Raw genomic sequence first — 12,808 nt, forward strand, 5'->3', positions numbered from 1 at the left:
ATGAACACAAGAGGGACCTGGAGCTGTTGGAGTGAGTCCAGAGGAGGCCATGGAGATGCTGCAATGGAGCAGCTCTGCTCTGGGGCCAGGCTGAGAGAGCTGGGCTGGGGCAGCCTGGAGAAGAGAAGGCTCCTGAAGGGGAGACCTGAGAGCAGCTCCAGTGCCTAAAGGGGCTGCAGGAAACCTAGAGAGGGGCTTGGGACAAGGGCCTGTAGGGACAGGCCAAGGGGAATGGCTTGAACCTGCCTGAGGGGAGACTGAGATGAGCTCTGAGGCAGACGCTCTGTGAGGGTGCTGAGGCGCTGGCACAGGGTGCCCAGAGAAGCTGTGGCTGCCCCATCCCTGGCAGTGCTCAAGGGCAGGTTGGACACAGGGGCTTGGAGCAAGCTGCTCCAGTGGAAGGGGTTGGGGTTGGAGCTGGATGAGCTTTAAGCTCCCTTCCAACACAAACTATTCTGTGATACACTTTCTCCTGTGACAGCCCAGAGAGGAGCCAAAGCAGAGGCTCTGCTTCCCCACCTAGATTAATGGGGTTCTTCTGCCTGCTGTAGTGCCTCTGTGCTCCTGTGTGTGTAGGTGAGCTATTTATCTCATAACCTGAGGCATTTCAGAGACCAGACTGTCTCTCTGCCTCTCTCCTTTCATGCCCAGCCTATCCCTGATGGAAACATAATTTTTCCATTTTGCTGTGTTTTTCTGCTTCCTCACTTCTTGGGTTATTGCATAGAGAGAGGAGGAGGGAGAGAGGGAAGGAGGCTGCTGGTTTCGCAATTCAAAAACATACTTGTAGGGTCGTTCTTGTGTCCTGTAGATACTTTTCCCTTTGCCAGATGAACTTGATTCTGTCAACTGGAACACCTTTAATGTTTCAGTGGTGCCAGGAGAGATCATTGAACTGCTGGTGAATTATTCATAGTATCATTCCACCAGTATTAGTGTTTCTTCACTCCACAGTGATCACTTTGACCTCTTGGTATCATTCATTCAGTTGAAGTCAGGTGCTGTTTGCTGGACAATCATTCTCATGTGACTGAGGACTACAGAGGAGGAAGGAAGAAGCCTGTGGACATTAATTTTTTCCAGTTTAAGGAATGCTGGTATTTATCATGTGCTGGGCAAGTCATTACTCAGATGGGATGCTGCAGTAGACTCTGCTTTCTGGGTTTGTCTGCTCTGCTGTTCTCCTCTTTACAGTGGAAAGAAGATCATAAATTATCTGTGTGGTTTCTCCCACATGATGTATTGGCTGCTGGGCAGCTGGAGATACACAGAAAGATGAGTTGTTCATGTGAATAATAGCAACACTAATAGGGATAAATAAGAGTTCTTCATTATCTTGCTTCCAGCAGCAACCTAATCACTGACTGGTTCTCATCATGAATTCCCTGGGCAGTGCAAATGCTGCAGGACTTTCATCAGGCAACTTTTTGTTGCGCAACTCTTCAAACACCCCAGTGCTGCAAGTACTGGGTGTAGTTCTGATGCCCACAACATCAGCACATGGAGCTCTCGGAGCAAGTGCAGAGGAGGCCACGAGGATGCTTAGGGGCTGGAGCAGTTCCCATATGAAGCCAGGCTGAGAGCACTGGGGCTGTTCAGCCTGGAGAAGAGAAGCTGCATGAAGAGCTCAGAGCAGCTTCCAGTATCTGAAGGAGGTTACAAGGATGCTGGAGAGGGACTCTTCATCAGGGACTAGAGTGATAGGACAAGGGTTGATGGGTTCAAACCGGAACAGGGGAAGTTCAGGTTATATATGAGGAAGAAGTTCTTCCCTGTGAGGGTGCTGAGGTGCTGGCACAGGGTGCCCACAGAAGCTGTGGCTACCCCATTCCTGGCAGTGTTCAAGGCCAGGTTGGACACAGGGGCTTGGAGGAAGCTGCTCCAGTGGAAGGTGTCCCTGCCCGTGGCAGGGGTTGGAACTGGATGAGCTTTAAAGGTCCCTTTCAACCCAAACCAGTCTGGGATTCTATGAATGAACAGAGAAAACTGAACTGAATGATGGACATCTGCATAGGGAAAGGCTGGAGGGAGGAGGTGGGTGCTTGGCTAAGCATGGATTCTTGACGTCACCAAAATTTGACTGTCCAATGTTAGAAGCATGGGTTTTTCTCACTGGAGAAGGTGGAGTGTGAGAGATGCTGTCAGCAGGATTGCCGTGAAGGTATGTGAGGAGCTACCTGGCATTTAAATGCAGTTGTCTGGTGATCTGTTATTGAGTACTCAAGGAAATCCCCTTCTCCAAGAGATTAGTCATGGTTTGGAAAAGACTTGGAGCCATCTGACAACTCTTCTGCAGCTTTTGGCCTTGCAAACTGTTGTGCACCCAGATCTCAGACTATGATTTGAAGGTAACTTTGCTGGTGCTGTGGGCTGTGCTGGGTGGCCTGCAAGGTCTTTGCAGTCTAGTATAAACCTTTCTGCCAGAATGCAGGCATCAATCCTAGAATCCCTTTTCCAAAGGGCTGGGAACATCTTCCCATCTTGCCTGTAGATGAGTACAGGAAACCTCAGCTCCCGTGTTTGTGCCTGTGTTCAGAATTCAAGTGACTGAGGGAAGAAGTTGAGGTGCAGGGGTGAAAGAAGTAGCCCAGGATTAGGATGCAGAAGAGTCAGACCTGGGCTGGGCTTATGTCTGGTACTTGAGTGCTTTAATCGGGTGGATTAATTGCAACATAATATTGCTCTGAGGCCTTTGAGCTCTAATCAAGGATGAGGCTCTGAATCAAGGACTAGAAGTGAAAAAAGTCATGTTTTGTTTGCAGGCTGGTAAAGTTCACTTGCAACAGCAGTGAATGAGCTGGTTACCAGCGCTCAGATCCTGTGCTTGGGATCTCTTCCAAGGTGATCAGGGGCTGGAGCATCTCCTATATGAAGACAGGGTAAGAAAGTTGAGGCTGTTCAGCCTGGAGAAGAGAAGCTGCGTGGAGACCTCAGAGCAGCTTCCAGTATCTAGAGGGGACCTACAAGGATGCTGGAGAGGGACTCTGCATCAGGGACTGGAGTGATAGGATGAGGGATGATGGGTTCAAACTGAAACAGGGGAAATTCAGGCTGGATATAAGGCAGAAGCTCTTCCCTGGGAGGGTGCTGAGGCGCTGGCACAGGGTGCCCAGAGAAGCTGTGGCTGCCCCATCCCTGGCAGTGTTCAAGGCCAGGTTGGACACAGGGGCTTGGAGCAAGCTGCTCCAGTGGAAGGTGTCCCTGCCTGTGGCAGGGGCTGGAACTGAGTGACCTTAATGTCCTTTCCAACCCAAACCATTCTATGATTCTGTCATTATAACATTCTTACCAAGGACTGTTTCTTCTGAAGCCCAATTGGAAAGCCTGAAAGGAGTGGACACCTCATGGTTAATTGTAATTTAATTAAAGGAAAGGGAAAATAGTCTCCAGCAGGTCAAATCCTGCAGAATACATTGCTGCAAAGGCACTACATTTAATTACAGGGATATAATGATGCATTGCCTACAGCATAAAAGGAAAAGTACTTTCTCTTCTAATAGCCTTAAAAGTGTGTCTGCCCAGAGCCAATTTCTTGTCCTGGAGTATATGTGAATAAACAGCTTCTTTTTCTCTTTATAATCCTGTTTAGATTGTAAATTCAAGTGTGAAGACTCAGCATTTGAAATTGGCTCCTGCTAGGCTAGAGGAAAAAAAAGACTTCTCTTACAGAGATCAGTTTAAAATCTGTTCTTTTCCAAGGAATAGTGACCCATCCACTGGTTGAGTAGGAGCCTGTCTCTGTTAATAGGTTCTCTGCATGAGATTTGGAATCAACTTCTGGTCTTATCTTCTTGATGGAACAGTGAAGCGGCTTTCTTTTCTTCTACAAACACTGCTAACTTCTTGATGTCTTAATTTGCCAGTGGAAAGGAATTCAGTAGGGATCTGATCTGGCTTTTGGCCTGGATGTATGGCAACCAGGTCTGTCCTAGAGCTTTTGAATTGGACTTGGGAGCAGGTAACAAGGCTGTGTATGGCTCTGAGGATGACCCTGCTGATGATACTCAGGAAAGATGACCTTTTCCTTGTTCATTCAGACTCCAGTGACAATTCCAGGAGCAAGTTATGCCATTCCACATTCTTTCCTTGCTCCTTTGCAGCTCACTGGCACCAAGGTAATGTTACTTAGACCTTGTACATAGGTTTTGCCCACTTCTCTTTGGCAGGAAGAGGATACCTAGCTCCTTTCCCAACCCTTCTTTTGTGCTTTCTGATCCCTTTCCTCTGCATGATTCTTCTCTTGCTTTCCAGTAAACATGGTTGTGATTTATGTTCTGAACAGTCTCCTGCTGCTTTCTTGTACCTCCAGCCATAGTCCTAGCAGTCTGCAGTGCTGGAGTTGGTGGCCTCCTGTGTGTGGCCAGCTCATGCTTTCTGCACACCATGAGCTTGGAAGAATTGCTCCTCATTTTCTGTCAGTACACCCAGTTGTTGGCCATAGAAACAGACAGTTGCAGGCTGTGCTTTTTGGTTCGTGTCTCTACAGCTGCTTAAAGCCAAGGAATGTTTTATCCAGGGTATTTCTACTGCTGCAGCTCTTGTCACGTGGAATGTTTGCTTCTGTCTCACCTCCTTTCACCTCAGTTTTGTCCATCTTTGCTCAAGTCCTTCTAGGTGCAAGGCTGGATGGGCAGCAGGAGGGAGATGCTGTCCCTGCAGTGACAGGCTCTTGTAGCTCCTGCCAGCAGCTAATGGGAGAAAGGGAGGAGTATAGGAAACAAGGAGGATGGTGGCAACAGGGGTCTTCATGACAATAGCAAGGCAATGCTTGAGAGAGGCTGGAAACACTTTGCTTGCATTGAGTTCTAATACAATCAGCTATGAGCTATAACACGTGTGGTTGTATGAAGGGGTATGTAGTAATCATAGAATCCCAGCCTGGTTTGTGTTGGAAGAGGACCTTAAAGCTCATCCAGCTCCAACCCCTGCCACAGGCAGGGACCCCTTCCACTGGAGCAGCTTGCTCCAAGCCCCTGTGTCCAGCCTGGCCTTGAGCACTGCCAGGGATGGGGCAGCCACAGCTTCTCTGGGCACCCTGTGCCAGCGCCTCAGCACCCTCCCAGGGAAGAGCTTCTGCCTCAGAGCTCATCTCAGTCTCCCCTCGGGCAGGTTCAAGCCATTCCCCTTGGCCTGTCCCTACATCCCTTGTCCCAAGCCCCTCTCCAGCTTTCCTGCAGCCCCTTTAGGCACTGGATTTGCTCTGAGGTCTCCCCTTCAGGAGCCTTCTCTTCTCCAGGCTGAACCAGCCCAGCTCTCTCAGCCTGGCTCCAGAGCAGAGCTGCTCCAGCCCTCGCAGCATCTCCATGGCCTCCTCTGGCCTCACTCCAACAGCTCCACGTCCCTCTTGTGTTGTTGCCCCAGAGCTGTCTGCAGGATGCAGGGTGGTTTCAGCAAAGCAGAGGTGCATAATATTTGCTGTCTGTGTGTGCAGAAGGTGCTGTGTGTGGGTGGTGCAGAGGAGGGATGTGTGTGCTGGTGTTGACGAGTGCAGCTAATAGAGGCTCTGTCTGAACGGAAGGGCTTTTTAGCTTTGGGTTATAGGAAGATACATATACATAAGGCTTAAATCTGACACAAGAGCAGAGAAACCTGGGCTTGATTCATCCTTGCTTACATAAGCAAAATGAAAATAGGATTCCAGCCTTTTATCACATGCATCCAAATCTGAGATGCAGGAAGAGTCCAGCTCCTTCAGCTTGGCAAGATCAGCCTGGGATTTCAGTTTCCTCTTGCTGTGTCATTAGGGAAACACCAGCCAGTCAAGAAATCGTGGGAAGAGGAGGAAGCATGTGGTCTGCTTGTCCCTGTGATCTGCACACAGAGGTATGGGACCTGTTCTGTTTGTTTGCTTGTGCCTCTTGCAGCAGCGTTGTACGTGTGGGGTTACAGCATCTTTATTAGAAGCACCAGCTGGTGAACGTGGCTCAAGGGAAAGCAAAGTGATCAGTCACAGGGGAGCTGCCTGGATTTCCTTTCCACTGGGGCTGAATTTGGGTCTTAATTTCCTAAGCCAGGAGGGAGTATTTGCTGCACGCACTGAGCAGTTGGGTGATTCTTACTTCTTGCTGTGCTCCTTCTCAGTGAGCTCCTCTGGGATCCTAATGGACAAGCCTTTTGGGCTATAGAACAGCTGTCAGCAGCTGGAAGGAGGAGCTTTGATTGTCTCAAGATACTCCAGGGCCTCTTAGCAACAAAAAGTGGAGGAATAGATGGAGAGCTACAAAGCACAGAAAATGTGGAGAAAAAGAAAAGGGAGGAAGAGAGTGACAGAATAATGGGGGAGTGGGTTGTAGAGGAGAGAGAAGGAACATGTAAAAGGGAAGGGATTAGTGTGGAAACAAGTTGTTAGTGCAGGACAGTGCTGTTACGACAGGTCTGGGTGAGATATGAGGGAGCTATGAGGAGGAGAAGCACACTGACGTGTGCAGAGCTGTGTATGGAGCAGCACAGGCTACAGGGAGGGTCTCAGTGAATCATAGAATCAGCTAGGTTGGAAAAGACCATCCACTACCCAGCACTGCCAAGGCCACCACTAACCCATGACACTGAGGCCTTGTCTCCACGGGGTGTGAACACTTCCATAGCCGGTGCCTGCAGCCCTGCCCTGGGCAGCCTGTTCCAATGCCTGAGCACCCTCTGGGGCAGGAATTGCTCCTCAGCTCCATCTAAACCTGCCCTGGGGCAGCTTGAGGCCGTTTCCTCTTGTCCCATCCCTTGTTCCTTGGGAGCAGAGCCCAGCCCCTCCTGGCTCCATCCTCCTCTCAGGCACTTGCAGGCAGCCATCAGGTCCCCCCTGAGCCTTCTCTTCCCCACATTGAACCCCCCAGGTCCCTCAGCCCTTCCCCATCACACTTGGGCTCCAGGCCCTGCTCCAGCTCCGTTCCCTTCTCTGGCCCCGCTCCAGCACCTCAAGGTCTCTCTTGCAGTGAGGGGCCCAGAGCTGAGCACAGGATTCGAGGTGCAGCCTCCCCAGTGCCCAGCACAGGGGCCCAATCCCTGCCCTGCTCCTGCTGCCGCACTGGTGCTGGTGCAGTACCAGGATGCTGGGGGCTTCTTGGCTGCCTGGGCACAAGCTGCTCCTGCTCAGCTCCATCAATCAGCACCCCCAGGTAAATGAGGTGATGAAGATTTGGGTTCCTGCAGCACTCGGCCCTGGAGGGGGGTTATTTATAGCAGCAACCACTGAGGCAGGAAAAGTTTGCTCAAGCTGTCATTTGTGTGAGCCAGAGAGCTGGAATCTCACTCTCCCTCCTCCCTCCTGCTCTTGCTTGTTCACAATTTCACTGTAATTACCAAGCTTTACATGAGCAGGGTCAGAGCAAGGAGCTTTCTTTAGAAGACTCTGTTCTCCAGGCAGGAATCAGGCAGGATTTTTTTGTCTCCTGGGAATACTTACTCTGAGCATTTGTGTTATTTCGAGGGCTGTTCTCGTGTGCTGAGGTGGAAGCCACGAGAAGGGAGGGACAGAACCACAGTGCTTCTGAAGCTGCAGCAGCCAGAAGCCACCATCTGAAACTGCAGAGTTGAAATGTTCACTCTTGAGTTTAGGAGGGATAGAAAACCCCGACTGCAGATTATAATCTGTACTAATGTGGGTTTGTCCAAGATGAGAGAAGCATGTTAGTCAATACAGAGCTGTTCTCCTGCCGCATACTTTCAAAAGCTGTTTCCTTTCAAATGGGAAAAGCTGCTTTTTGGGTAGCCAACGGGATGGATTGGGACCAGCAGAGGGTCATTGTGCAGCTCCAGCGGGGTAATAGCTGTGTCTCTGTGACACATGGTGACAATGCTCTGCTATCACATGCTGTAAGGCCTTGTGCAGTGTTTATTGTGGAATCATGGAATAGCTTGGGTTGGAAAGGACCTTAAATATCCAATTCCAATTCCCTGTCATGGGCAGGGATGCCTTACACTAGATCATACTGCTCGAGGCTCTTGTCCAACCTGGCCTTGAACGCTGCCAGGGATGGGGCATTTTCCCCACTTGTTTGGACAACCTGTTCCAGTGCCTCACCATCCTGACAGTAAAGAACTTCTTCATTATCTCCAACCTGAACTTCCCCTGTTTCAGCTTGAGCCCATCACCCCTTGTCCTGTCACTGCAGTCCCTAATGAAGAGTCCCTCTGCAGCATCCTTGTAGCCCCCTTCGGACACTGGAAGCTGCTCTAAGGTCTCCATGCAGCTTCTCTTCTCCAGGCTGAACAGCCCCAATGTTCCCAGCCTGGCTCCATATGGGAGCTGCTCCATCCCCTGAGCATCCTCGTGGCCGCCTCTGGACTTGCTCCATCAGCTCCATGTCCTCCTGCTGGTGAGGACACCAGAACTACACCCAGTGCTGCAAGGGGGGTCTCATGAGAGCAGAGCAGAGGGGCAGGATCTCCTTGATAACATACATGGTATTATCCCAGTTAAGGAAACTTCCAAGCTAAAATCCACAATGCTGCAAGGTTTCAGCAGTGTTTATGGTGTGTGGGGTGTAAGTTACTGCTATGGTGGCACTTGGCTTGGTGACAGCACTCGTGTGTGTTCACGTGTGCTGAGCAACACATGGACACCCAGTAACCAGAGCTCATTACTTTGGTGTTTGATCTCTGTGTTGTTCATGCCCCAGGGGAGACTTTGAAGTGAAAGTGGATCTGTTCCATGGTACAGACACGTGGCCTGGATTGGAGCCTGGAGAAGCCCTGCTCTGGAGGCAGTAGCCCTGTGCGTGTTAGGAGGTTATTAGATACACAGGTCTTGTTGGGAAGAAAAGGATTCAGGGGTTTTCTTTGGCATTCTTTCTATGTAGTCAGGGTTACAGCAAGTAGAGTCGGTGATGGCAATATAGAGTTAGGTTTCTAAACAGGATGCCATAAATATTGCTTTAGGTTCTGTTTTATGAAATACTGATTCTTCTTGCAGTAGATCCTGCTGTTAACTTGATTTTCAGTAAAGGTTCCAAGAAATCCAGAGTGGTGGGCAAGGAATAGAAGGGATTCTGCTCGATAAGGGGCAAGGCTGATGCTTTCAGGAGGGATAAGCTAAGGGAAAGTGGGAAACTGGGAAGCTTTGGGGGGTAATCAGAGAAGGCAGATGTGCACTTGGGATGAAATACAGACATGGTATTTTCAGGGAATTCATAGAATCATGGAATGGTTTGGGTTGGAAGGAAGCTTAAAGCTCATCCAGCTCCAACCCCAACCCCTTCCACTGGAGCAGCTTGCTCCAAGCCCCTGTGTCCAACCTGCCCTTGAGCACTGCCAGGGATGGGGCAGCCACAGCTTCTCTGGGCACCCTGTGCCAGCGCCTCAGCACCCTCACAGGGAAGAGCTTCTGCCTCAGAGCTCATCTCAGTCTCCCCTCGGGCAGGTTCAAGCCATTCCCCCTGGCCTGTCCCTACAGACCCTTGTCCAAAGCCCCTCTCCAGGTTTCCTGCAGCCCCTTTAGGCACTGGAGCTGCTCTGAGGTCTCCCCTTCAGGAGCCTTCTCTTCTCCAGGCTGAACCAGCCCAGCACTTGAAATACTGCTGCAGGATGAGGTGGGCCCCTGGAATAGTGTTTTGGTGTCTGTCTGCTGGGAGTTTCATGTGAACATTGGAAGGAAACAGGTTGGGGACTGTGGGGGACTGGATGGACTTCCATGACTTGATGGTTTCAGAGTGACCTGTTGAAAGACAGTTGGGAATATGTTGACTGCATTTATGGGGCTGTTTGTGGGAGTGGAGAATGTTCAGAAATGGGTAGTTTGAACTTCTAGGAAGCAATCCTTAGTGGTAGATGACATAGAAGAACAGTGAGAACTGAATTAAGGCATTTACAGTAACCCAGAGAGCTTTTACATTCAGCTCTCATGCTGGATGACTTGAGCCCATGATGGAACATGCATGTCTTTGGGGTGTATGACCTCAACAACCCAATCTTTTCAGCTATGATTTCTAGGAACAGAAGATACAGGCATGGCCTTGCCTAAAGTCAAGAATACAAAGCAAAAGTGGCACTTTGAACCCAGGTGGAGGTACAAGCAGTCCAGAAAGATCAGCAAATGGGTTTAGTGCACATGGAGAAATCAGAGACCAGAGGAAAGAGGTGAGAGCCAGATGTTTGACTAGAAACAGAGCTGTTGGTCCAGGGTTCCATCATCAGGGCCATGATTGAGGGAAAGCACTGAAATAAGCAGACAGCACCAGTAAGATGAGGATGGATCATCTCCAGCTAAGGTTTAGACTGTTTGAAGCCCATTTCCAATGTGGTTGAGCCTGGAAGCTTCATGGAGTTTGCAGCCAGGTTTAGTGGGTAAAAAGTACGTTAGGGTTTAGTGTTCAAGGCCAGGCTGGATGAGGCTTGGAGCAACCTGCTTTAGTGGAAGGTGTTCCTGCCCATGGCACGGGTCTGGAACTGGATGAGCTTTCCTTTCCAGCCCAAACCAGGCTGTGATTCTGTGATATCCCCAAGCAGGGGAGGGAGGAGAGGCACTGCTTTTAATTCCAGAGCATCTTTCCTTCCAGAGACTCCTTCCTGTATCAAACACTCCTTGGATGTGAGCAGATCCAGCACATTTCCTCTTTCTCTCCTGGCAGTTGCCTGTGGAGGAAACCACTCTGCAGCGATTCCCTTTGCTCAGGAGCCTGGGGCTGCCTCTGTGCTGCCTGCACGGGGGTGCTGCTGCTCTCCAGCATGGTTTTTGGGGAGCGAAACAGGGAAGTTCTGCCAGGGAATGGTGTTGACCACACAGTTTTCTCCAGTTTGGCACTGATCTTGCTGTTCTCCCACTTGTTTCGCTCCTCTCGTATTGGCAGCGGTGGTCCCTTTAGCTCCCGGAGAATGACTGGTGGCTTTCCCTCTCTGTGACTCATCCTCTAGGGAATTCCTGAAGCAGTGAGTCAAGTTATTGGGAAAACTGTTTGCCCACTAGTGTAAACGAAGAAGCCAGGGAACCTGCCTGAGGTAGTGTAGAGGGGATTACTTTTCACTGTGACTGGTTGTCCTCTCTCTTGCTAAAGGCAGGTCCCTTCCAGATAAGCTATAGCAGGGAGACAGTAGTGAATAGATGGATTTTCCCCTTGCAATATGCTCCTCCTGATGGTTTTCCTCTTTTCCTTTCAAGGTGGCTGATCTGATAAGCATTCCAGGGTGGAGAAAAAGTGACAGGTTTGACTTTGCCAGGATTACAGTGAAAAATAGCTTGCCTAAAGAGATGAGGCTGTCAGATTGGCACCACTCAGCTACAGCTGCAATACTCCTTTCGTAAGTACCATTTACCATTTCATTCTGCCCTGGCTGACTTTAATCCAGCCTTTTGTTCTTTTGACTTCAGACAAATGAATGGTTGTGTGCTTTCCAACTAGGAATTAACTAATCTGAAATATTGCCATGGGATATTACAACAAAACCAAAGCACTTGGATGCATCCAGGAGGAATTACCTAGTGTACTGCATATGTAAGTGTGGATTGGTCAGGGTTGTTTGTACTGATGCCAGTCAGACTCAGGGTGCATTTTTAAAGCAAGGTGCTTTTTGTATCTTAACTCATCCAAATGTTCTCTTTCTACATCCTTCCCCTGTCCCATTCAAACCCAGCTTTCCTTGTCACTGCCTATTAAACATTAGCAGATCTTATTACCCAGTAGAACAGCAAGTTCTATTTAAAATCCAGAATTAGTTTCACTTCTGAATCCATTCTTTTTTCCCCTTAGCAACTTGGCCATGTATTTTTGCTCAAGCTTGGAGGCTTCAGCAAAGCTCAGCTTGTGGGCTTCACTAGCACAAGCTGTAGGTGGTTGCAGATATGTCTGCACTGATACCACGACTGGGGGCTGGTTTTAACTGTCAGTAGACTTTGAGGGTGCTCCTGCTCCGCTCCCAGGTTTGCAGTCCAGGGGCTCATTTGAAGGTAAGTTCATCTCTCAACTCCTCTTGTTTCTCATCCACTTATTCAGGAAGGCTTTGGATTTTCTCTAGTCTGACAAGTAAGAAGCTTGGAGTTCAATTGTGCTCCTGTTGAGATCATGGAGTAAAGTGCCAGTAAGCTTGGAGCTGGCGGGTGAGGAGGCTCCTTCACCTCCCTCACAGCATCATTCTTCCTTTAGTTTAGGCACTGGAAGTGTCTTACAGTGTTCATGGTCATGATGTCCTCAATTGAAAGTGGTTTTAAAAGGACTGTGCTTATCCTTACAAGATGCTTTTTGCCAATGGAAAAATCCCGGCCTGTGGGGTATTCCAGCTGGAAAAAACCCAGGAAGCTCTGAACTGATACCAGCTGATTAGAGGAGGTATATCCCATACTAGAGAGTTTCTTTTTAATTCAGTGGCTCCCTTCTCCTGTTTTTACACTGGTGGCTGTGAAGTTGTGAACAAGTGCTGTGAATAGTAGCGGTTGGCTCTCAGTTAACTCTTACGCTAAAACCAAGGAGATTTGCAAGATGATGCTTTCTTTCTTGAAAGAAAAGACTTATCATCACTGTGGACAAGTCCATGCCAAGCAGATACAGTGGTTGTTCCGGTGTCTAACAGAAAATCATCACTCAGGAAATGGATTCAGCTTTGTAAAGAGCTGTCACAGGCTGAAGGTGAGAATCTTACAGAATCACAGACTGGTTTGGGTTGGAAGGGAGCTTAAAGCTCCTCCAGCTCCAACCCCTGCCACGGTCAGGGACACCTTCCACCAGAGCAGCTTGCTCCAAGCCCCTGTGTCCAACCTGCCCTTGAGCACTGCCAGGGATGGGGCAGCCACAGCTTCTCTGGGCACCCTGTGCCAGCGCCTCAGCACCCTCCCAGGGAAGAGCTTCTGCCTAAGAGCTCATCTCAGTCTCCCCTAGGGCAGGTTCAA

General features: G+C 49.5%; 1 protein-coding gene across 5 annotated transcripts in view; it reads left to right on the plus strand.

Moving 5' to 3' along the window:
- DAGLA (diacylglycerol lipase alpha) overlaps window positions 1-12,808 on the plus strand; it is a 72,770-nt gene that overhangs the window by 15,357 nt on the left and 44,605 nt on the right. For 4 of the 5 annotated variants that reach the window (XM_062630526.1, XM_062630523.1, XM_062630524.1 and 1 more), the window contains exon 2: window positions 11,087-11,226. The exons of the other annotated variant lie outside the window; for it this stretch is intronic. The gene's annotated coding sequence lies outside the window, so the exon portion shown is untranslated. The remainder of the gene's footprint in view (window positions 1-11,086; window positions 11,227-12,808) is intronic. 5 annotated transcript variants of the gene reach the window in all.

This window comes from Pezoporus occidentalis, unplaced genomic scaffold (genome assembly GCF_034315485.1).
Source record: "Pezoporus occidentalis ecotype Australia unplaced genomic scaffold, CSIRO_AGI_Poc_V1 ctg355, whole genome shotgun sequence".
NCBI classification, from domain to species: domain Eukaryota; kingdom Metazoa; phylum Chordata; class Aves; order Psittaciformes; family Psittacidae; genus Pezoporus; species Pezoporus occidentalis.